Source organism: Lemur catta, chromosome 11, assembly GCF_020740605.2.
Source record: "Lemur catta isolate mLemCat1 chromosome 11, mLemCat1.pri, whole genome shotgun sequence".
NCBI classification, from domain to species: Eukaryota; Metazoa; Chordata; class Mammalia; order Primates; family Lemuridae; genus Lemur; species Lemur catta.
The window spans coordinates 65438226-65453374 of NC_059138.1; the positions used below are offsets into that span (position 1 = coordinate 65438226).

Here is a 15149-nt window from a genome sequence, read left to right on the forward strand (position 1 = left end):
AAAAAGATTTCGTTGACACCACTGCACTAAGACCCAGGCAAGAGTGTGCTCTAGTGTACTCTCTTTAGAAGCCACTTTTCTGGGCTTCCCCTGGTCCTGTACCTCCTAATGGGAAAAGCAGTCTGAAGGGCCAAAGGGTTATGCTCTCTGTGAGTCCACATGCCTGTCCCTACCCCCATTCTAGGTGGGGTAGTGCAAGTGCTAGGATCCTAGAATTCCTGCCCAAATGGGCTCTGTGCCTCTTCTCTGCATCTGTTCCTCTGAGGGCAGACAAGGCTATAGGAGCATGTGCACCTTAAGCTCAAGAAAGACAGCCAAGGGTTAGCTGCTTATAAGACTCTGGACATAGCTTGGAAATGGGAATCGAGGTATTCACAAAAATTAGGGGGTTTTTCTTTCAGAACATCAATGTGTCATACAACTTAATAAACCATACATTTCCCACTAAATTAAAATACACTGTTGCATAGAAATCATTTCTTGATTCTCTATTCTGTTCCACGGATGCATTTTTCTCTGTTTATGCCCAAACCATACTGATTTCATAGGTGGTTCTCTTCTGTATTCTAATATTTGATAAAGCAACTCCCCCTTAATTGTTTTCCAAAATATTATTGGCTATTCTTGGATATTCACTTTTCCACAAAATCTTTAAAAATCACCTTCTGTAATTCAGTACCAAAAACTTTGTTGGAATTCTAATAGGCATTGCATTCTATTTATGTTTATAAAAATATAACACTGTTATTTTATAAGTATTCCAATATAAGAATATAGTATACCTTCCCACTAATTAAGATTTTTTTCCTGACCCTTAATAAGATTCTACGCAAATGCCTCTCAATCTTTCTAGCCAAATTAACTGCTTAATATTTTTATAGTTTTCATCACTATTGGGAATGAAATGTTTTTCCATTTATTTTCTACATTTTTATTGCTATCACAAAGAAAACCTATTGATTTTGGTTGTATTTACCCTGTATTCATCATTATTAAATACATTTACTGCTCCAAAGGTGTTTTATATATACACATACATATATATACATATATATATATAGCATCAGCAGCAAAAAAAGTTCTGTATCTTACTTGTCAATGTTTTATTACATTTTCTTGTTTTATTACACTTGCTAAGGCCTCTAAAATACAGTGGCAATAGGCTTCAACCTATCTAGTCTCTGATTTTAATTGAAATATCTTAAAATATTTCACTATGTAGTAAGATGTTAGCTGTTGGTTTCTGATGGTCTTTATTTCATTCAAGCAAATTATTTTTTATTCTTTGAGAATTTTTTTTAACAGCTCCTGAATAGTCCTTTTTCTGCATTTTATTATTATGTAGGGCCAAGTTCAGCTGTGAGCAGCGGAAAACCAAAAGTAGCAGTGGCATAAAACATACAGAAATTCATTTTTCTCTATGGTATAAAGGTATTAAGTCAACGACTGGTAAGACAGATCCACAATCATGGGTCCCAGGCTCCTTCTCTCCTGTTGTTCTGCCACCTCAACAAGCAGCTTGTCTGCTTTAGGACAAAGCATCATGTTTTAATTCCAGACAGTGGGAAGAAGAAAATGGAAAAATGAAGGGCAAGTCTCCTTCCTGGACAAACCTTGCTAAAAGATGCACACAAAGCTTTTTCTTGTGTTATATTTGTCAGTACTTAGTCGTACAGCCATGCCTAACTGCACACAAGGGTGAGAGATAACGTTTATTCTTGGAAACCAGCTAAAACTAGAATTTTTATTACCTTTAAAGATGTGGAGAACAGATACTGAAAGACAGCCAGCAATTACTTTCACAAGCATCTACTGTACTGGACATGTGCATGTTTATCCTTTAATTTGTTCATTGTAATGCACTATAATAACAGGTTTCCTAGTATTGATAATTCTTGCATCCTTAGAACAAAAGTCCACTTTTCTTGTTAGTTTATAACCTAAACGATTAATACATCAGTGTTTTAGAGCAGATGTTGGCAAACTGTTCCTGTAAAAGGCCTCTTAATATTTTAGGCTTTGCAGGCTATCTGGTCTCTGTTGCACCTACTCAACTCTGACATTGTAGCATGAAAACAACCATACACAATGTCTAAACAAACAGCCATAGCTGTAGTTCTATTAGAACTTTATTATCAATCTGGCAGACTAAATTTGACATGTCAGCAGTAGTTTGCATACCCCTCCTTTAGTAAAACTGAGTCTATACCCCGTTCCAAGATTTATCTGTACATTTTTAATGGTAAGATATTAATAGGATTGTCATTCAAGCTGTCATGTGACTTGGACAGTTATTTGTCATCAAAATGTTAAATTGTTCAAAATGCTGGCTAATAGCTCTAACTTCTTTAGACCCTATGCACCAACAAAATGTGTTTAAGATACCATTTAGTGGCATCTTAAACACATTGAAAACCGTATGATTTCATAAGAAATAAATCATAGAAGATAATGTTGACAAAATTTTAAAAGGCTAAACCTACATATTTAATGACTTAAGGACACATACATTCTTCTAAAGCAACCTAAAGAATCTTTTCTTCATATCACATTCATTTTAACTTTAATCTCATAGAAAAATAAACGTAGCTAAATATGGTTATAGAATCAGGATATGGCTGAGTGGACACTGAATGGCGGAGGCTTCCCTTTTACTCTGACCTCTCAGGTTACAATATTTTATGGAGGTTATAACTAGCATTGGCTGTTGCCATGATTTCCAGCATGACCTATTATGGTAATGAAAAAAACCCTTGCAAAGTCCTGTTGTATTTTTATTTCAGTTGCTCATTCATTTCCTCCATGATTTTTTTGAGATAAGCAATCTTAGAGGGATAGTGGTTCACCAGAAGCTACAAGGATATTGAAAACAAGGGCACATAAACAAATTACGGCAACTCCGAAAAAAAAAAAAAAAATCAAAAATGAAGACATAAAAAGCTTTTTAATAAAGGCACATGCTGACAAGTATTTCTGACAATGAGTAAAAACAATGTCTTATTTATTTGCTTGTGTTAGACATAACAAAACAGGTTTTATCCAGTTAGGAAGCATTTTATACTGCCACTCTCCCCTTCTGTAAACATTCTAATGTCTCATTAACATTGACACCAGAACTTTATCTCCAGAAAGCTTTTTCTATTCATGTGGAATATTTTATGGTTAGATGCCCAATTAATCTGCCATAGTTTAGCTTTGTGAGGCTCAAATGTCTGTTTCACTTAGCTGTTCTACCTCTAAATGGGCCAGAGCTCTTTAAAATTTAAAGAGTGAGAGGACACCTTAGGGATGTACACAAGGAAAAACACCATATTCTCCATTATATTGAATTTTAAGTCAAAATAATTCATAGAAATGATTACTCATGGGATAATTTTTCTTCTGTATACTTGAACTATGTTTTATTTTCATTTGTCTTAAATTTATGGCTCTGCTTCAAGTTCTACCATTTTTTTTCACATTCTCCATTTAAGTCTTTTTCATGACATTTATACCCTTCAAATATTTATAAACTGCTAGCATGCTCTCAGATCTTTGCTTTTAAACCCTATTCATATTTTCATGGATACATGGATATTCTGCAATAAAATAGAAGTCATTAAATGACAAGATACCAACCTGACTCTTTTTGTTGATAGGTTCTAAGATCCTTCATCTCATTCCAACAAGAAAGCTTTTAACTCTCTACTAATTTCTAACCATTAACTCTCATCTTTAGTTCTTTATCCCTTCAAATATTATGCTCACATACTCTAAGGCAGCTTGGCAGATTTACAAAATATTAATACTAGAACAGTGAGATTCTATGCCAGTAAATGTAAATAATAAATGCACAGTGATTATTTTCAGAAATGGATACAGAGAACGTCTACAGATGTTTGGATTTAGTCTCTTAAAATGTTTTACTTGAGTAATGATGGAAATAAGCAAATACCAATGCAACCAAGCAATTAAGACATTTTTCTGTTAGTTATGATAATGCCATGCTGTGTTCTCCCAAGTTGTATGTTTTAAATAAATTATTAACTTCATGATCTGGCATTGGCCAAATTACTAAGTACAAATGCTGCTTAGTAAAATATAATACCATTTTGTTGATTTTCTTTTAAAAAATTGCTTGGTCCACATTTTCAAAAATGGGGAAATGATAGCTTTAACTATCAGAAAGTAATTCTATCTTCAGTGAAATAATATCCCCCTGCATCCCTCCTCAAAACAGAAATATGAATTAACACCCAGTTCTGTGATTGGAAGTCGTACATAGACTAAATTTCATAAACCAAACCCAAAATGTATTCATCATCTCTTCTACCAAAAGGTTTCATCAGCTAATTAATCTATGCAGCTAGCAATCTACACAAGGATGGAAGTCAAGCTGTTGAGATTTTATATACAGATAAAACTAAGTCAATTGTGGTATGTACGTGGGATATGGTAAAGACAAAATTAGATACTCAAATGAAGAATGATAATTAATGACCAGAGACCAAGCCTCCAAATAATCTAGATTCTGTTTTTTCTATTTTTAAATTCCAGTTCTGATAAATTGCCACTGTTCCTCACAGATAACTAAACTCATTCACTAGTTTTAACAGCCTTTTTGTCTATTTCACTGGATTTCCTACATAGTTGGTTATATTACTTACAAATAAAAACAGTTTTACATCTTTCTTTTCCATCTCAAGTGCTGTTCATTTGTTTTTCCTTATCACACTGGGTAAGACTCTCAGTGAAAGGTTGAATAGAAATGGCAAGAATTAGCTTCTTTTTGCCTTGTTTCTCATCTTAGAAGCAGCAACATTTAACCTTTCACCTTTGAAAATGATTACCTGTGGAAGCCTTTATCAGGTAGTTGAAGTTACCTTCAATTCCTAGTTTGCTGGGAGTTTTTACAATAAATGGGTGTTAAATTTTACATGTTTTTATACATCTATTGAGGTGATTTTATGGCGGTTTTTCACCTTCATTTTGTTAATTCTCTAAATTTCATTGACTGATTTTTAAATGTGACAGCAATCTTGCATTTCTGAAATAAATTCAACTTGGTCATGATGTCTTATCTACATATTGCTGGATCCTTTGTTAAGAGTGTTTGTGTCTATATTCTTGAGGAATACAGGCCTATACTTTTTATATCTTTAGTTACGCTATGAGAGGAATGCTGACTTCTCATCCTTTATGTCTGTATTTGTAGTGATTATTCCCCTTTATATCTGATATTAGTTTGTATCTTTTCTCATTTTTTTCATCAGTATTTCCAGATTTTTAATTTTATTGATCTTTTCAAAGAATATGCCTTTGTTTCATCACTGATTTCAAATTAGTTGATTTTGAACTTTATTATTTTCTTTCTTTTACTTATTTTGGGTTTAATTAGCATTTCTTTTTTTAGCTTATTAAAGTAGGACCTTAGAGAGTTTATTTTATACTTCCTTCTAGTCTCATAAGCAATTAAAACCATAAATTTTACTCTAAGCACTGCTTTAGCTGCATCCCACAAGTTTTGGCATTCTGTATTTTAGGTGTCATTTCATTTTATGTATTTTCTAATCCAGTTAGGGATTTTTCATTGACCTTGATTTTTTTAACAGAAGTATTAATTTCCAGATATTTGAAGATATTTCAGCTATCTTTTGGCTATTATTTTTTTCAGTTTAGTTGTGATCAGAGAACAAACTGCATGATTTTAAATCATTTATATGTTAGGGCGTATTTTATAGCCCAATACACAGCCTGTCTTGGTAAATGTTCATGGGTACCTGAAAAGCTTATGTTTATCAACAGATGCAGAAAAGTCAGTTGAGAAAATCCAGCACCCATTCATAATAAAAATTCTCAATAAAGTAGCAGCACAGGGAAGTTTTCTCAACTTGATGAAGAATATTTACCAAAAAACTTACAGCTAATATCATACTTAATTATAAGAAACTAAAAGCTGTCCCACTAAATTCAGGAACAAAGCAAGATGTCCTCTCTCACCACTCCTTTTTAATACCATACTGGAAGCCTTAACTAATGCAGTAAAAGAAGAAAAGGAAATAAAATGTATACTGATTGACAAATAAGAAATAAAACTTGTCTTTGTTCACAGATAACATGATTGTCCATGTAGAAAATTCAAAAAAAAATTGAGAAAGATCCTCCTGGAATTAATAAGCAATCAGCAGGGTTGCAGGATACAAGATTATTATACAGAATCCAATTGCTTTCCTATATACCAGCAATGAATTATTGGAATTTGAAATGAAAAACAATGCCATTTGCACTGTCACCAAAAACATTAAATACTTAGGTATAAATCCAAGAAAATATGCACAATATCTATGTGAGGAAAACTACCGAACTGATGAACAAAATCAAAGAATAAATGAAGAGATATTGAACATTCATAGATGGAAAGACCCAATATTGTCAAGATGTCTGTTCTTCCCAACTTGATCTACAGATTCAATGCAATCCCAACCAAAATCCTAGCAGGTTATTTTGTGGATATTGGCAAACTTATTCTAAAGATCATATGGAGAGGCAAAAGACTCATAATAGCCAACACAATATTAAAGGAGAAGAACAAAAGTGGAGGATGAATATTACCCGACTTTAAAAGTTACTATGAAGCTACAATAATCAAGACAATGTAGTAGCAGTGGAAGAACAGACAAACAGATCAATGAAACAGAATAGAGAGCCCCAAAATAGACCCACATAAATATGGTCAACTTATCTTTGGCAAAGGAAGAAAGACAATACAATGGAAAATAGTCTTTTTTTAAAAAATGGTGTTGGAGTAACTGGACATCCACATGTAAAAACAAAAAGTGAATCTTGACATAAACCTTATACCCTTCACAAAAACTGACTTAGAATGGACCACAGACCTAAATGTAAAACATAAAACCATAAAATTTCTAGAAGATAAAATAGGAAAAATATAGATGACCTGGGGTTTGGTGATGCCTTGTTAGATATGACAAAGGTACAATCCATGAAAGAATTAATAAGCTAGACTTCATTAAAATTAAGAATTTCTGCTCTGCAAAAGGCACTGTCAAGAGAATGAGAAGACAAACCACAGACTGGGAGAAAACATTTACAAAAGATACATCTGGTAAAGGGTTGTTATCCAAGATATGCAAAGATCTCTTAAAACATAACAAGAAAACAACCCAATTAAAAGATGGACCAAAGACCTTAGGAGACACCTCACCAAAGAAGACATTCAGATGGCAAATAAGCATACGAAAAGATGTTCCACATTACACATCATCAGAGAAATATGAAAGAATGAGATACTACTATATACTTACTAGGATGGCCCAAATCCAGAACACTGACAACACCAAATGGTCATGAGCATGTGGAACAACAGGAACTTTCATTTACTACTGGTGGGAATGTAAACTGTATAATCACTTCAGAAGAGAGTTTAGCAGTTTCTTGGGAAACTAAACATACTCCTACCATATGATCCAGCAGTCATGCTCCTTGATAGTTACTCAATGGAGTTGACAGCTTTTGCTGACACAAAAACCTCTACACTGAGGTTTATAGCAACTTTATTCATAATTGCCAAACTTGGAAGCAACCTAAATGTCTTTTAGTAGATGCATGGATTAACTGGGACATCCAGACAATGGATTACTATTCAGAGCTAAAAAGAAATGAGCTACCACACCATGAAAAGTCATGGAAGAAACTTAAATGCATATTACCAAGTGAAAGAAGCCAAACTGAAAAGGCTATGTACTGTGTAGCTACAACTATATGACATTAAGGAAAAGGAAAAACTATGGAGTGAGTGAAAAGATCAGGTACCAGAGATTAGAGGTGGAGGAGGGATATGAATAGGCAGAGCACAGAGGATTTTTGGGACAGTGAAAATACTCTGGATGATACCATAATTGTGGATACATGTGACTATACATTTGTACACTAGGAGAGAACTCTAATGTAAACTACTAACTTTGGGCAATAGTGATGTGTCACTGTAAGTTCATCAATTGTAGCAAATGTACCACTCTGGTGGGGGATGTTGAAAATGGGGGAGGCTGTGGATGTGTGGAGGAAGGAAACATGGAATATTTCTGTCTCTTCCTCTCCATTTTGCTGTGAACTTAACTGGTCTAAAAAATTAGGTCTTAAAAACAGTATACGTACTCTGCTCGTTTGGTGGAATACTCTATAAATGTTAATTAGGTCCTGTTGGCTGTTAGTGTTAATCAATTTTTCTATATCCTTACTGATTTTAATTTCACTTATTATATTAATTGAGAAATGAATATTGAAATATAAAAAAGAGGAGTCTAAAGAAGTATAAAAAGTTTACTTTTTTTTTTCTTGAGACAGAGTCTCACTTTGTTGCCCAGGCTAGAGTGAGTGCCGTGGCATTAGCCTAGCTCACAGCAACCTCAAACTCCTGGGCTTAAGCGATCCTACTGCCTCAGCCTCCCGAGTAGCTGGGACTACAGGCATGCACCACCATGCCCAGCTAATTTTTTCTACATATATTTTTAGTTGTCCAGATAATTTATTTCTATTTTTAGTAGAGACGGGCTCTTGCTCAGGCTGGTCTCGAACTCCTGACCTCGAGCGATCCACCCGCCTCGGCCTCCCAGAGGGCTAGGATTACAGATGTGAGCCACCGTGCCCGGCCTTACTCAATTTTTTAATTAAAAATTTTCAGAGTCAAAACATTAATGTTAAAATTTAACTAGCTTTTGTTCAAAATTGAAATTGATTGCAATTTAATATATATAAAATACAACAAAACGGAAAAAGGAAGAATTGATCAGCACAAGTTGATTTTTGGCTTACTCAAAACTTATATAATATTTTGGTATCTTTGACTGAAGTCTGATTTCCTGAGACATAAAATAGTCCAAGGGTAATACCACCCCAAATTTCAAAGTAACTAACTTACTGTTCTTTTTCTGTTTTATGTGCTATTTTTAATCTTCTTCCATGTAGAGTGGAGTTTAGCATCTTTTAAAATTTTGTATAATAATTTGAGACTTTTTTCTTTAGTATATGTGTACATAGGCGTTCAATCTATTATCCTTCTGCAAGCATAGCCGCTGAACACCTGAGACACCCAATTATCCATACCTTGTTTCCAATCAACTTATTTCTTCTGACTCCTACTGGATGACATTGACTATATCAAAGTGAAGATACAGATCTTCGAAAAACAAGATTGAGAGGAAGATAGAAAAGAAGCAGACTTGACACAGAATGTTCATTTTTAGCTTTGGAATATTGAGAAGCTTACCCAAAGAAAAGCTTACCTTTATTTTTTCCTTCACAGTGAATGTTTTCATATATGAGAATAATTTAATTTTATTGGATATGCACAACAATGCTGGATTTTTCTGGCTCATCGATTCCTAATTGTTTGTGTGTGAAGATCCTGATGTTGTGCAGTACAGACCCAGATGTCAGGCACTTTGCCATGCTTGGTAATATGGACAGCTGATTATAATCATTGCCATTAAATTGCTGCTCAAAAATTTTCCCATTCAAGTTGATGAATCGAGATGTTATTTGGGCTTTGCTTTTCCCAGGAAAACTGTTTCCTAATGCTTTGACCTCAAGAATATTTAAGAAAAAAAGACTGTTATAATGTATGCATGGGATTCATAATAAATCTGTTAGATGTCTTCTTCAAAAGAAAGAACTGTCACAATTCAAACCAAAATATAAACGTAGGCAATAGAGGAGATTTTCCCATAACCCAAATGTCAGTTACACAATAGCCATTAAAGTTGACTTACCACTTCATCTCCAAACAAGTTTGTGGATTTTGAAATTGTAAAATCTTCCTCTTGTCTCTACAAATTCATAAGGCATGGGGCAGGAGGGTGAAGATCTTTATCCTTGTGGCTTCTTAACCTAGAATTGTGCTTTTATACTTGCTATTGCTCTTCTCATTCAACCCAAATTTAAAATGTATCTTCTTTGATTCCTACAAAATAAATAAGGACACACAGTAAGAATTTGAAAGCATAGTAGACTTTGCTAAATGATTCCTGGAATGGAGAACAGAAAAGGATTTATGCTCCAGCCACAAAATCAACTTGATATTAAATAGGTGTTATCTATCTTAAAATTCCATTTCATTACATCACCACCAGGATTGTCACTCTCCTTTCAACTGTCTGTAATCCCAGCTCTATTCATCTTGTTGAGTTCTCTCTCCATGCTTCATTATGTTCTCTCACTTCCTTTCTCTGAAGAAGCAATAAATTCTCTCCTGGTCACTCATAGGTATAAGTTATTGTCTGCCTTTTTCCCTGAACCTGAGTGCCAGCCAATACCAAGTTTTATTTTATTACATTTCCAGTCTCTTCAGTCTCTTATTACATGACAGGTAAGAGACTATTGTCCAACATTGTTAAGTTCCTACTATGTATGGAAAGCTAAGCACAGACCTTGGTACTAATGTGAAAGCAACTTGACCTAACATACTTTTGAGAAATTCCCCATTTTGTAATGTAATAACATTAAAAATAAAAATGTAATGAAATACTAAATCTCTAAAACCAAATATTCTTAAATATGTTTAGGGGATAATATTTTTATAAATTGACTTTTTACCATGGACTTTACTTTCCACTATGATTGATCTGAAACTTCCTTGCTCATTTGGAGGATATGATATTAATATAATACCAATGGAATGAATTGTTATAATTTATAAACCTAAAAAGTGTTACTTTCTAAGTTATATCTTTAGTAGCTATTTCCCCTGTAAACATGCCATTTTCAAGAATACAACATGAAAAGAGGTTTTCGAATATTCTTCTTTTTCCCTGTAATAAGTTCCATGTCAAAGGGTCAAGTTTGCCAGGCTTAATTAAAAAATTTATAGTTCTCTTCTTTTGATCTCTCTCTCACAAAGCCGTATTTATAGCACAGAAATCAACAAATACTACAAATTGAGGATAGGAGGATTGCTTTTATGGACTTTTTTTTTTAGAATCAGTTTTTCAGCACAACATAGCAAATACTTAAATATCCCTTGTCCCAGCAAACTATGCAAGTACAGGCAAATCCCAACATTGCATCTTCTACTGGCTCCACAGCTAGCATTTTTTTGACCTTTAAATATACCCGATAGGAACCAGACTACAGAAAGTCTCAGTGTAGAAGTCATATATTAAGCTTCCCAAGTACCCTTGGAAGCTTCTTTATTATTAGGTTTGATGACAGGGAGCAGACTCCCTGCCTCCCAAGGGGGATGGCTCACAGCACAGCTTTCTGCAAAGATATTTTCTGCCCCAAATCCATCCTCATCCACTCCATACTCTGACTCAGTCTTATATCCCCCTAACTGGTGAAGGGTCCAAGAATTGTGGAACTGGCAAATTCTGCATTTGGGATCTGTCGTTTGAAATGTATGTCTTTTTTATCTTGGTGTCTTGTTCAAAACTCAATTTTTATGTTCTGTTTCAAGAAGCAGGCATAAATAATGGAAAAGAAGAAATTCCAAATATATATTCTGTTTAGAAGAACTACCAGCAATAAAGTCAAATGAGAGAATACGCCACTCCCATATTTTGTGGTTATAGCAGTTATCGTTGGGTTGTTGCTCTTTTTGTTGTTGTTGTTTTCATGTCAAGGGAAGCAGGTTCATGAGTTAAAACTCATCTAATTTGAAAGGAAGGAAACTACGTTAACTGAAAACTACCTTGTGCTAGGTAGGCACTGTGATAGACTGGGCAGTGCTTAGACTTAATGGGCAAAGGAATTTCCTGGGAGGTCATGTTAAAATGCAGATTCTAATTCAGTCAATCTAGGTGGAGCTGAGATGATTTCTAACAAGGTCAACAGGTGATGCCCATGCTCACAGTCTGGAACTACTTTGAGTAGCAAAGAACTAGAGAATACATATATATACACACACACATGTATATACACATACATATATATGTGTATATATACACAGAGACTCATGAAATAATTAAAACAATTCTGAGATGGTTATTATCTCTGTTCTACCAAGAAGAAAACTAAAGATTAATAAGATGAATTTGTTCAACCACACAGATAAATGGCAGAGCGGATTCAAAACCACATCTTCTTCCCTTACTTTTTCCGTTGGATGACACAGCATCCCTGAAGTTGTTGTTTTCAAACTATAAACTTTAATTCAGTAAAAAAATTAAAGAATATTAAATTTTTTTTTCTCATGATGTGATGGATTTCTCAGTTTTAGTAACTATTCAGATTCTCCTATTTAATAGCCTAGAGTTTTAATGGATTTAATCAAAATTATGTTCAATGTCAGTTACTAGGATATATTCCCTGGGTCTTTCAGACGTTCAGTCCATGTCTAAATGGTACAAATGTCAGCATTAAGGAGAAGTATTTTGTACTCTGTAAAGTTACATCTGTTTGTCTTCATGTTATCCAGTTATACGATCTAGTGAAAAGATTTAATAAAGCATATATCGCCCCTCTTCATCTCGTTCACTTGTACTGAATTTATATAAAATGCTAACCAAGGGACACAAAAGCTGAACTCCAAGGAAAAAATTTGATTAATGTGGGCTTCCCTTAGCATGGTAGTATTATCAACCTCAGCCTGCAAATGTCAACTTAAAAGGGTAACATTTATCTAAGACCCTGATAGCTCACAAACTATCTTGATTACCTAGAATTCATTTGTACAAAATACACAATTATTGGTTAAATCGCAGTGTTTACATATTTTTTATTGTTATCATTGCTACATGGACTCAATCTGTTGGCCTATTCTTTTAAGCTTGTTTAAAACTAAAGGAAGGAAGACAGTAGGACGTGAGTCACATGCTAACAAAAATAACAAAACAGTGTTGGCCACAGATAATTTCCTGAAACCAGTATGAGAAGGAATAAGCTATGTGAAAGAAAAACATTAGCAAGTCATTTTGTGAAACAGTAAAATTTCCAAATATAATTGAAAAGAGAAAAATCTTTCCAAACTAAATATTCATTTCCGAGCCCAAGGCAACAAATAAATAAAGGGTGGGGAAAACTCAGCCTTAATATTAAAAAATTTTTAAACCTTTATTTTCTAGATTTAAAACGTGATTGAGAAGCTGTTTAATAAAAGCAAAAAGAAATATTTCAGTAAAATTTTTTAATATATAATATAATCTCTACACAAGAGATTTAATAAAGTGTTATGTACGCTGGGCTTCACTGAGTTTTAACTTTGAAAACATCCTCTTGGAATAAATGGAATGTAATAATTGAGAATCTTTTCATATGAAATATTATATCAAGAAACCCAAAACAAACACACAAAATATTCATCTCAACAGCTGCTAAAAATCATTTTAATCAAAGTCAGCCCCCTTCCTAGTTTTAAATCTTTTAAAAAACTAGGATGTAAAAGCATTTCATTTATATGCAAAAATTTCAATCTATCTAAAACAAATAGCCATTTTCTTGCTTAATAGAGAAATTCAGTTAGGCAGCACACACATTAAAATCTGGAAGAGACAAAGGATGTTCACAATTCCCAGTAATATTGGGATTTTTCTAGGAGTTTCTTCAGCCAATAATATAAAATATAAAGTGAAAAGAAGTTTTCTGTTCTACCTAGAAAATTCATGATAACCAATCAAAAAGTTACTAGACTTCGTAAGTAATTTCAGTAAATCAGATATATACCAAATACAATAGAAAAAGCAATCCCTCCTTGGCATATTAGCAAACTTTTTATTTTTTTTTTTAAGTTTCATGACCTTGGATTAGGTAACAATTTATTAGAAATGACACTAAAATGTAAGTAACAAAAGAAAAAAATTTACATATTGGATTTCATCAAAATTAAAAACTTCTCTATGCCCCAGGACACTATCAAGAAAGTGAAAATACATCCCACACAGAATGGGAGGAAATATTTGCAGATTATATAACTGGAAAAGGACTTGTATCCATAATGTATAAAAAACATTTACAAATAAAAAAACGCAAATAACCCAATTAAAAATGGGCAAAAAAGGTTTGAATAAACACTTCTTCAAAGAAGACATACCAATGGCCAATAAGCCCATGAAAACATGCTCAACATCATGAGTCATTAGGGAAATGCAAATCAAAACCACATGAGATACCACTTCACACCCATTAGGATGGCTATAATTTGAAAACAGAAAAACACAGAAAATAACAAGTGTTGACGAGGATGTAGAAAAATCGGGATCCCCCATACATTGTGGGTAGGAATGTAAGATGCTGTGGAAGACAGTTTAGATAAAGTAGCCTTTTTAAACAAATGGACAAACACCAAGAATATTCTTTCTGAGTTATTCATGTAAACAACTTGAATATATGGTGAAATATTCCTTGTTGACAGATGAAATGAATTATTAAAATGTTAGTTCTCTTAAAATTTATAAATATAAAGCAATTACATCAAAATTTTAAGGAGCTGCTTTTGAAACTAGATGAAATATTGCTAGGTTTAAAACAAAAAGATAAATGAAAAGAGTTAATAACATTTTGAAAAAGAAGAGTAATGGGAGAAGGGAGTTTAGCCCTACCAGATATTAACAAGTTATGAAGTTCTAATAAAGCAAAGAACATAGTACTGGCAAAAACGTAAGAATTATGTAATAAACGAGGCATTACAAATGAATGAGGAAGGGAAAGACTTGTTTGATAAGTAATTCTGAAGTAATTCTAAAATAATGATAGTCAAATGCAAGAAAACAATAATATTAATCATAAAAAACAAAAACTTAGGTAAGCAAATTTGCCTGCTATGGGAGAAAAAAAAAAAGACTAAGCTCAAAAAACTAGATTGATTGCTAGATTTAAAGATTTAAAATTTTAATATTCTGCCAAAAAAAAAAAACCCAGAAAATTAAATAGTAAAAGACAAGCTGGATAAAACATTTACAAGATAAATCAAAGAATCTGAACATTCAGAAACTGTATTTCCAGTTAAAAGTAAGGTTCATCTTTAATAATGGAAGTAAAATAATTTTAAAAGCAAATAACATTTTTTAGTTCTTCAGAGTACTGGACATATTAAACAATAAGAATAGCCAATACTACATACTTTATTATATTTTCTCAGGTTGCTTTGGAAGTATTCAATAAAACTGATCTACCAGGCTATAATGAAATTCTCCCACATTTACAATTATTATGTAAATATT

General features: G+C 33.2%; 1 long non-coding RNA gene across 1 annotated transcript in view; it reads right to left on the reverse strand.

Annotated features, from left to right (window-relative positions):
• The window catches only part of LOC123647396, a 108509-nt gene that overhangs the window by 50299 nt on the left and 43061 nt on the right, over positions 1-15149 (reverse strand). Inside the window, exon 2 of the long non-coding RNA XR_006738218.1 lies at positions 9768-9958. This is a non-coding gene — a long non-coding RNA (uncharacterized LOC123647396). The remainder of the gene's footprint in view (positions 1-9767; positions 9959-15149) is intronic.